Genomic DNA, 10121 nt, shown 5'->3' on the forward strand with positions numbered 1-10121 from the left:
ACAGACGCAGGTTAAGATCCTCCCTGGTAAGCCAGCTCGTGGGCTACACAGAATATTAGAAATGGGTTAGAACAATATGTAAGAGCTAACCAATAAGAAACTGGAACTAGCCGGGCCAGGCAGTGTTTGAAAGAATACAGTTTCCGTGTAATTATTTCTGGGCATAAGCTAGCCATGCGGGCGGCCGGGTGCTGGGGACGCAGCCCCTCCGCTCCTATTTCAACATAGTGTGTATAATGTGTGCAAATGTGATGTGTGTGTAGTTTGGTGTGTATGTATATAGTGTGTGTGTGTGGTGTCTATAAGTATTTTGTATGTGTATCAAGGCATATATTTGGAGGTCAGAAGATTTGCAAGATTTGATGGCCCTCCACTTTTACCATGTAGGTCTCAGGAATCCAGCCCAGTTCATTAGGATCAGTGAGAGTTGCCTTTATGTGCCAAACCACTATCTGTCGGGCCCTTATAACAGTTTCTTTTGAAAATCAGGAAAGAATATTGAAATTCACACCTTCAATTTTGTTTACATCTCAAGAAATGTGTACAATTTCTTCTATTATATAAAGACTGTAATATATATGAATGTTTCCTGGTGTTTAAATATGCCTTAATTTTAAAGACAGATCTTACCAATCTGAACATGTATTTTTATTTATGTGTGTATGTTATGTGAGTGCAGGTACTCACGGAGGCTGGAAGATGGCTCGGAAGCCCTACAGCTGGAGTTATGGGCCTTTCTGAGCTACACAATGTAGGTGCTAGAAATTGAGCTCTGGTCCTTTGGCAGAGGATCAAGTGTTCTAAACCACTGAGGTTTCCTCAACCTCCAGCAACAAATTTATTCTTCACGTTATAAGCATGTTTTCTCACCATCCTATGCAGGGTCTATTTGTCTGAATGTTCAGAAGTCATGAGCATGGTTGACCAAGACTATTTTCCTATCCATGTTTGCTCTTGAGTTTGAGCTGGCTAGGAAAGTATGTATGGACACCTATGTGCTTTTGAGAGCCTCTGAAAGTATTTGTAAGTCCAGAATTTATCTGTTCCTGGAAGGTTCTTAAAACCTCACCTGTTGGTATCTTTTAAGGGTAAGATACGTCATTAAAATTCAATATATTAGTGACGAGCCATTTAGCTTTTCTATTCCCTTCTCAAACATTTTTATACCCCATTCTTTCCACACAATTGACCATTCTAGGTTTTTAAAGTGTATTACAAGAATAGATTTACTAGTTATTTGGGAATGAAGGGACTGAGCAGGTGGCTCAGTGGATACGGGGCTTTCGATGAAAACATGAAGACCGGTGGGTGTGTCTATCAGCCCATTACCCGAGGCACGGAAAAGCACAATTCTCCAAGGGCAAGGCAGTCAGCTAGAATAGCTAAATCTACAAGTTCTCATCTCACTGAGAGATCCTGACTCAAAATATAGCATTGAGAGCCATCAAGGAAGACACTTGACAACAACCTCGCGGCTGCATATAGACATACATATAGGGGCAAGCACACCTGCATATATGTGAATACACAAACATGTGAACACACATCTGCATATAACACACACATACACATGTAGAAAAACATTGCATGTATATATGTGAGTATGTAAATAAATAGATATGAACATATCTGCGAGAGAAAACATGTCCATATATATGTACAGAAAAATCCTCACCCAATCTGCAGTTTTGTCTTATTTATATTTCCCAATATTTATTCCTTGAATTTTTTCTGTTAGCCTGTCAGAGGTTGGTAAAGTTATTCCTATTTGAGTTTCAGAGCTTTGGCTTTGCTGACTGACCTCCCTTGATGGCGCTCGTATCACCGCTCACCCCGCTATTCGGCTTGAGAGGTGCTGTTACCACTTCCCCACTTTTGTGAGCTGAAAATTTGCATTTTTCTTCTTTAAAAGATTGTATTTCATTTTGAATTACATGTCTCTGTGTGGGTATGGTGCATGTGAGGGCAAGAGCCTGCACGGACCAGAAGATTCGTCAAAGTCCCTGGAGCTGGAGTTATATGGTTGTGAGCATCCCCACATGCAAGCTGGGAGCAGAACTTGGGTCCTCCGCAGGAGCAGCAGGAGCTGTTAACTGCTGAGCCATCCCTCCTCCCACTTCACATGTCTCCAAGTGTGCATAAAGCCATGAATTTTTCTCTAAGGGCAGTTTTGGTGTTGCTTACAATGCTGGATGTCTTTATTTTCTCACACTCCATATAGGTTAAGGCTTTGGTTTGCTTTAGTGCCGAATCCATCGTTTATTCTGAGATCTGGGCTGAGCACTGTGCTCGAATGATGACACTTCTGAGGTGTGTGTGTGTGTGTGTGTGTGTGTGTGTGTGTGTTTAATTCTCATTTTTTCTTAAATTCAGTTGTAAAAAAAAGAGAGATTCACTGGTGGAAATAAAATTCTGGAGACATTTTCCCTAGCTTAAAAACAAAACAAAACTATGTGTTTTCATGTATCTGACAATTTCATATACACATGTATACTTTGGTCATTTTCACCCCCATAACCCTCAATCATTCTGCCAAACCTCTTCTTCCCAGGAAGTCCCCCCCATATTTTAATGTCTTTGTTCAGTTTGGTGACCCACTGACCTAAGTTTAATTATAGTTGCTTGTGTGAGCAGGGCTACAAGTGGCTCCACGACCAAATAAAGAGAGTTCACCTCCATCCCGAGTGTTTACGGCCGCCTTTGACCGTTTTCTTCCTGCCATGGTTCTGACTAGGGGCTGGTCCTCAGTGAGCATTTGGAAACAGCACTTTCTGCTCCACGTACGTCTCCCCTCCCTTCCTCCCCCAGCTCTATTGCCTGACTATGATCGAGCTAGCTTGATTTTCTTTGTGTCTACCTTGCTGGAGGATTCTGCATCTGCGTGATGATATTGGTCAGTAGCTTCAGTTTGAACGTTTGCTTTTCACAGTTTCAAATTCTTGAAATTCTTCACTTCAGATACAGTGTTTTGTTTTTCAAGAAGATCTATTGGATGCATTTATATAGGATCACACATTTAGTAATTTTTAAATCATATGCCAGAAATCTTACTACAAGGAATTGTAGAGCTCCGGGTCATATTTCTCACTCGTGGGAATTTTGTCTCTCTTGTCAACCAGATCAGTGAAGGGCTCAGCGCCTCCCTCAAATCAGAGCTGGGCTGAATTCAGCCTCAGTTGTAGATGTGATTGGATTTATTTCTCTCACCTCTGTTTCCTCTGTATTTCCAAGACTAATCTGTCCTTTGATTGACAGGCTGGCAGCTTTTTATCTTCTCTATCTTAAAACATTGGCAGAGAATTTAGTCTCAGACTTCACAGGTTTGGCGTTCTGCCCCTTCCAAACTTGGAAAATGTTTTGGGGGAGAACAGACACAGCGCCAACGGATTGGGAGACAGAGACTTCACTGCATGTTATCAAAGTTCCTAGCCCTTCACATCACCCTGGGAGTCTGGAAGCCACCAGCAGTGAAAGCTTACTGTCTGAATGGCTCCTGAGGTTTTCAGATGTTCATGCTAACCCAACGCAGTTTCTAAAAGCTCTGTTTATTTCTTTTCCTTTTAATACCCTGTCCAGATGAGATCCTCAACCAGATTTGAAACCGGCAAATGGAATGGGGGAGGGAGAAGCTATCACCCAGCAACAAATCGCCCTCTTCAGAAAGCTACCATCTTCTGGGGAAACTAATTCTATCTAGTTCTCTTTATTTTGACGTCATTCTGTCACATCTACAAACACAAAGTTTTACAATTAATCTGATTTTTTTTAGTTGTTGCAGTGAAATTGATCATCTTCAATCAAGGTCTACCACCATGCTATACCCCATAATCATACTTTAAATTCACTTCCAGACTAAAGAATGGTTCAGTCTGTAAAGTACTTGCTTTGCTGAGGACCTGAATTTGATTTAGAGAATTCACATAAACGAGCCAGACGTGGTGGAGGGTGTTTGTAATCCCATCACTGTGGAGACAGAGGCAGGAAGATCTTTAGGGTACACTGGTCAGCCAACCTAGTCTACTTGCTAAGCTCCAGGCCAGTGATAAGCCTTGTCTCAAAAAACAAGAAGGAAGAGCTGTGGAGATGGCTCAGAGGTTCAGAGAGCACTTGTTTACCTTGTAGAGGACCCGGGTTCTGTCCCCAGAACCACATGCAGGCTCACAGCCAGCTCTTACTCAGTTCGAGGGATCTGATGGTCTCTCCTGGCCTTTTTGGCCAGTGTACAGACACATGTGCAGGCAAATCACCCAAATACAGAAAATAAAAATAAATAAGTATGTAAAGATACAGCAAGATGAAGGAAACTTGAAGACTGACACCAGAGGTTGTCCCTACCTTTTTCATGCCTAGTGACATATAATGCATGCACATACATATGTGCACACACACACAAATAATTAAATATAGTCACTTAGCAGATGACTCATTTGGGTTTCTCATGAGTTTATTAGATAATCATCCATGATCTTCTATGTGCTTAGTCTTCTGAGAAGTGCTGGTATTTGAGATTAAAAAGAAGAGCCTGTTTGTTTCCTTAGGGGAACTCCACAGCTGGGAAGGACAGACAAGCGAATAAACGAGGAGTGAGAGGCAGAGGCACTCAGGTTGTCCCCACAGGAGAGGGACTTAGTGGTTATACCCAGAACTCACAGTTTCCCTAAAGACAGATGCTGAAGGCAGTTATGCTGTGAGTTTAGGGTTGTACTGATCCTTCTGAGTCCTTAACCCCTTGGCTTCTGTGGAAAGACAGAGCCATCATTCGCTGATCATTTACGTGCAGTCTTTGCTGACGCTCCTGCATGCTGGGAGTTGGTTAGGGAATGACACAAACAAAGGCAGCTCCTGTCTTTCCCTGGGTCGTGGAATGGTTAGACAAGCAGGCATCTGAGCAATTCCACCATGCAGTACAAAGCAGGGCTGGATAACAGCAGGCTTGGCTCTTTAGAACTCCAGCTCTCAGTGAATAACAAATATACGAAAATGAGCTCAAAGATTTTTCTCACCAGTTAGAAGGACCCAGAAAGAAAGATTGTGTGAAAAAAAAAAAAACCCAACCTTCCACCGTCATAAGGAATATGGGATATGATTATATAGGGGGTCGCCATAAATTAAAAGCATAGCTCACAGATGAAAGAAATATTTTTATGCATGTAACATCAAGTGTGAGTGTCCACAAACACCATGAAGCTGTGTGTCCTGTAGGTGCAAGCTTCAGGGTCTATAGTAGCAGTTCTCAACCTGTGGGTCCCAACCCCTACATAGTATCAAAGTTACAGTTTATAACAGAGATAATTTTATGGTTGGGGTCACCACACCTCTATTAAAGGGTTGGAGCACTAAGAAGGGTAAGAAGCACTGGTCTAGAGGGCTGTCCTAGTTTCATTCTGTTGCCATAATAATTTATTATTATATCCTTTTCCATTGCTGTGATAAAACACAAGACCAAGGCAATTTATAGAAGCATTTGTTGGGCTTCCTGTCCTGGAAGGTTCGAGTCCGTGATGTAAGCAGGAAGCAGGTAAAGGCATGATGACTCGAGGAAAAGCTGAGGACTCACATGTTAAACTGTGAGCAGGAAGGAGAGAGAGCAAGCTGGGAGTAGGGTCAGGCTTCAGATCTCAAAGCCCATCCTCAACATGTACTCTATCAGAAAGACCATACCCCCTAACCCTCCCCAAACCACACTACCTCAGAGCATCAGGTGTTCAATTGCCTAAGACTATGGGAGACATCTCATTCAAACCACCTTGATCCATGACAGGGCTTTTTTTTTTCTCTCCTAATTTCAGGTTATAGTCCATAATAGTAGGAAAGTCTAGGTAGGAAGTTGAGATGGCTGGTTATGCCTCATCCACCATCAGGAACAGAGAAAGAAAGAGTAAATTCACGCTCACTCTCTCACTTGCTAGTGCTCAGCTAGATCACTCCTCTCTTATACAACTAAGACCCCAGCCTAGGGAATGGTGCCACACACAGTGGACTCAGTCATCCCATATCAATTAACTTAATTAAGACAACCAACCACATATACACCCACAGGCTGCCCAACGTAGAAATCCCTCATTAAGACTCCAGATGATTCTGGGTCGTGTTAAGCTGACCATTAAATTTAACCACTACAAGGGGCAAACAGAGTACCTCTTGGAAGATTAAACAAATTGTGACCTGTGTGTGTTCTGCAAGTTCCTCAATACAGAGGTGAGGCCGAGAGTTAGGAAGGGCCACCATATGAAGGGTAAAATGTAGTGTTTCCTGCCTAGACAACAAAGAGCAAACAAGACTTTGGACTTTCCACCTGCAAATGGTTCCTCCCGCAGAAGTCCAGTACCAAAGTTGCTCCCCATGAGCCCGAGGTTCCCACATAGTTTTGCTTGGGAAATCTGTAGCCTCTCCTCTCATGACTTGTCTCTACGTACCTACCAACCCTTCTCCTCTATAGATGGGTGAGCAGACATGTAGGAGCAAGCCCCAGATAACTGCAGCCTTGAGTTTCCCAAGGCTAGACTAGACAGGCAAGGCCGCCACTGGCCTCGGTCTCCACAGTGGCTCCATGGGCTCACCCAACAAATGGTTTTCTCCGGGCCTAATTAAGGATGACTTTATGTCTGAAAGCCTACACTTAAGTCTTTGTTGGCCTGCTATTGTTTTCCCTGAGCGTGACAAAGTCTGGGAGCTTTATTGTCGATGTCTCAGCCAAGTGCCAAGGGCAAATTAAAAAAAAAAAAAAGATAATAAAAATCACTACTTTCATTCCCTAAACATGCCCATTTTCTTGTTTTCCTATTTTATGGTATTAGTCACTGCTATAAACCTAGTCAGTCTGTTGGGTTATTTTTTCTTTCTTCCATTTTTATGATGGAAATATTCTAAAGTCAGGTAAGCACTTCAAACCACAGGACAGATCTGCAGGCATTTTCCAAGATCAGAGGTTAAAACTCCACACACAGGGCCAGCAAAATGGTTCAAAGTCCAAAGATATTTGTTGCCAAGCTTGGGACTCACATGGAAGAGAACTGACTCCCTCAAGTTGTCCACTGATCTTTACATGCACATCCAGCACATGGGACCGTGCATGCATGTATGCACACATGCATGCATGCACACACTCTAAACAAATTTAAAAATAACAACAAAAAAGCAACAATAGAGAAAAAATACCTTATCTACTAATATCTCCTTCACATTTGGCCTCCTGCTTCCAGGCCTGGGAAATCTGATGGCTTCTTTCTTAGGAGTCCCTCTGAGAGACAGGCAGAAGTGAGAGTATCAATTGTCATTGTTGTCTGTTATTGATGGTATCAGCTCTTTATTTCAACAACTTGAGCTGCCCGATTGAGTAAATCCAAGTACATGACACACAGGTAGATCTTAAGTTTGGCTGCAGAATAAATATCTCCTAGACTGTTAATTGCCCTCAGAACTTGAGGACCAAATATTTACTGAACTATCATTGTATTGATAACACTACCACAGACATGGTGCTGTCAACACAGAAAGAGGCTGCCTCGGTGGAGTGCGTGGTGGAGGACCTGGGCACAGAGCAGATAGCTTTGGCTATGAAGGAGTCAAAGGTCAGGGGAAATGGAGACAGGTAGGGAGGAAATAAATATATAAGTCCATGCTGATCACAGCTCATGTACACCAGATCATCCCCACACCACACCCATCTATAAGTGGCTGTTGGTCCAGTGAGGTGAATCAGTGAACTATGATCCAACTCATCTCAGTGGAGGATGCCCTTTGCTTGCTCCCCAGAACCCAGGGTGGAGGGAGAGACCTAACTTCAGAAAGTTGTCCTCTGACCTTCATACATGCACCATGGCATGTGCCCACTCATGCATGTGGACACACACTCATGCAAATACACACAGAGAGAGACAGAGACACAGAGACAAAATGCTTCATACACGTAAAATAAACAAATCTCTAAAATTTAAGCATGTGCCCACTATCTACATCATGTTATGACACCGGCACAAACTTGACAGTGTCAGTGTGTACTGAAAAGAGATGTAACCAATCAAACAGCTGCTTTTGATTTAAAATAACCCCTTTACAAAAAAATAGAACATGGAAGAAGAATTTGATTGTGCAAAATGAATACCACCTCATGAGGAGAAGCAAGATTCAAAGGAGAGTAAGAATTTTATTAGTAATCACGATCGGAGATACCCTATCTCTGTGTGAACTTAACTAACGGATGTGCAGGCCCTAAATGAAGATCATTTTAAACCCAAGAATCACAAGAGTCACAGAAATCATTCCCATCAACAAAATATCCACTGAGCTCTACAATACAAAGCTTGAATTTCATAGAATATTTGCTCAAAACTTCGAAATGCAAATTTAATGTACCAAGAGAGGCTTGCTCTTCTTGTTATATTTTGAGAATCTGAGAATATTAGACAAAAATTGTATGAACAAATAAACACTGAAAAGTCACAATTATCTGTAAGCGATAAATATGAAATCAAGTAACATTTAAAATGGTGACAGAAAGGGAGATTTCTTTATTTATTACTTGTTAGTTATTTTTGAGATAGTCCCTATGTTGTTAGTTATTTTTGAGATAGGTTCCTATGTTGTTAGTTATTTTGAGATAGTCCCTATGTTGTTAGTTATTTTTGAGATAGGTTTCTATGTTGCCCCGGATAATTTCAAATGTACCATGTTCAAGCTGGCCTTGAACTACGGATTCATCTGCTTCTACCTCCCAAATACGGGTAAATACTATTACTACTCTCCTCTTGGAGAAATTATTTTAAAATTGGTTTGGAAATAATCTTGGGAAAAAGTAAGGTATATAATTTCTTTTAGCAAAAGACACTGTAGCTGTACTGAGGGTTTAAGCATGCAAAGATGCAAAGCAGTGTGTGTTCTAGAAAACACATATGTGAGGAATTCTTACAAAGCAGGAGTGTGATTCAGAGGCCATTAACACATACTGTGATCATGTGTTATCATTGGTGATGTGCAAATCGGAGTAACCTGAAGCAACCAAATGCAAAATCCAAAAAAGATGGAGAAAAAGGTATTTGATATATGTATCACAGGGGAATGTTATTTTAGTTAAGAAGGAGCTCATAAAAAGCTATACAAAAAAGTAACAGTCTAAAGGCAATAAAAGTAGGACTGGCAGAATAAAAATGCTTGCTGCACTTGCCTGGAGACCTGAGTTCAATTCCCCAGAACCCACGATGGAAGGAATGGGCCACCTCCCCAATGGTGTTGTTCTTCGCTGTGGTAAAACACTCAGACAGAAATGCTGTAAGGAAAAGGGTTCATGCTGCCGATATTTCCACAGAGGATACATCCCATCACTGCTGGGGAGGCATAGCAACAGGAGGGTCAGGCTCGTGCCAACCAGGAAGCAGAAAGAAGAGGAAGGGGGGCCAGGCTATAAAACTGCAAAGCCCACCCCCAGTGACTCACTTCCTCCAGGGAGGCTCCGCCTTTTTGAAGTCCTACAGCCTTCCTAAACAGCACCAGGTATTCAAACAAGTAATGAGCCCATGACTCACAACAACTGGGTTCTGAATTCCACATCCAACCGGGACACTATGTGTCCCCCACCCAGAATAATAACAGGTAAAGGATTTTAAAAGAAAAAGAAGAAGAAGAAGAAGAAGAAGAAGAAGAAGAAGAAGAAGAAGAAGAAGAAGAAGAAGAAGAAGAAGAAGAAGAAGAAGAAGAAGAAGAAGAAGAAGAAGAAGAAGAAGAAGAAGCAGCTTCTAAACAGGGAACTAATTAAATAATGGACAATTCTCCTATAACTTTAAAACAAAGCAACAGATAATTTCTGTAATTTATCAAGTGTGCATAAATTAAAGGGCTGATGCCTACTGCTGATGAGTGGCTGGGGGAATGGGCTTCAAGCCCTTGGCCATGCTTGTAAGTTAGTAGGACCTTCCCAGAGGTCGGCTGTAAACTCACTCTTGCTTCCGGCTGCCTGAGAGCACTCACTGGGGTTCATCTGGGAACATGTGCATCTTATAAACAATTTCAGATACACATACAAGTTTACCCGCAGCACTGTTGTCTACCATCGTAGGGGGAAAACTGGGGAATAAAATGGCCACGGATAGAGGACTCGCTGAAACTTTTCTGACAGGTCTGGGGTG

This window comes from Alexandromys fortis, unplaced genomic scaffold (genome assembly GCF_014885135.2).
Source record: "Alexandromys fortis isolate MF-2015 unplaced genomic scaffold, M_Fortis_MF-2015_v1.1 scaffold_287, whole genome shotgun sequence".
Taxonomy (NCBI): domain Eukaryota; kingdom Metazoa; phylum Chordata; class Mammalia; order Rodentia; family Cricetidae; genus Alexandromys; species Alexandromys fortis.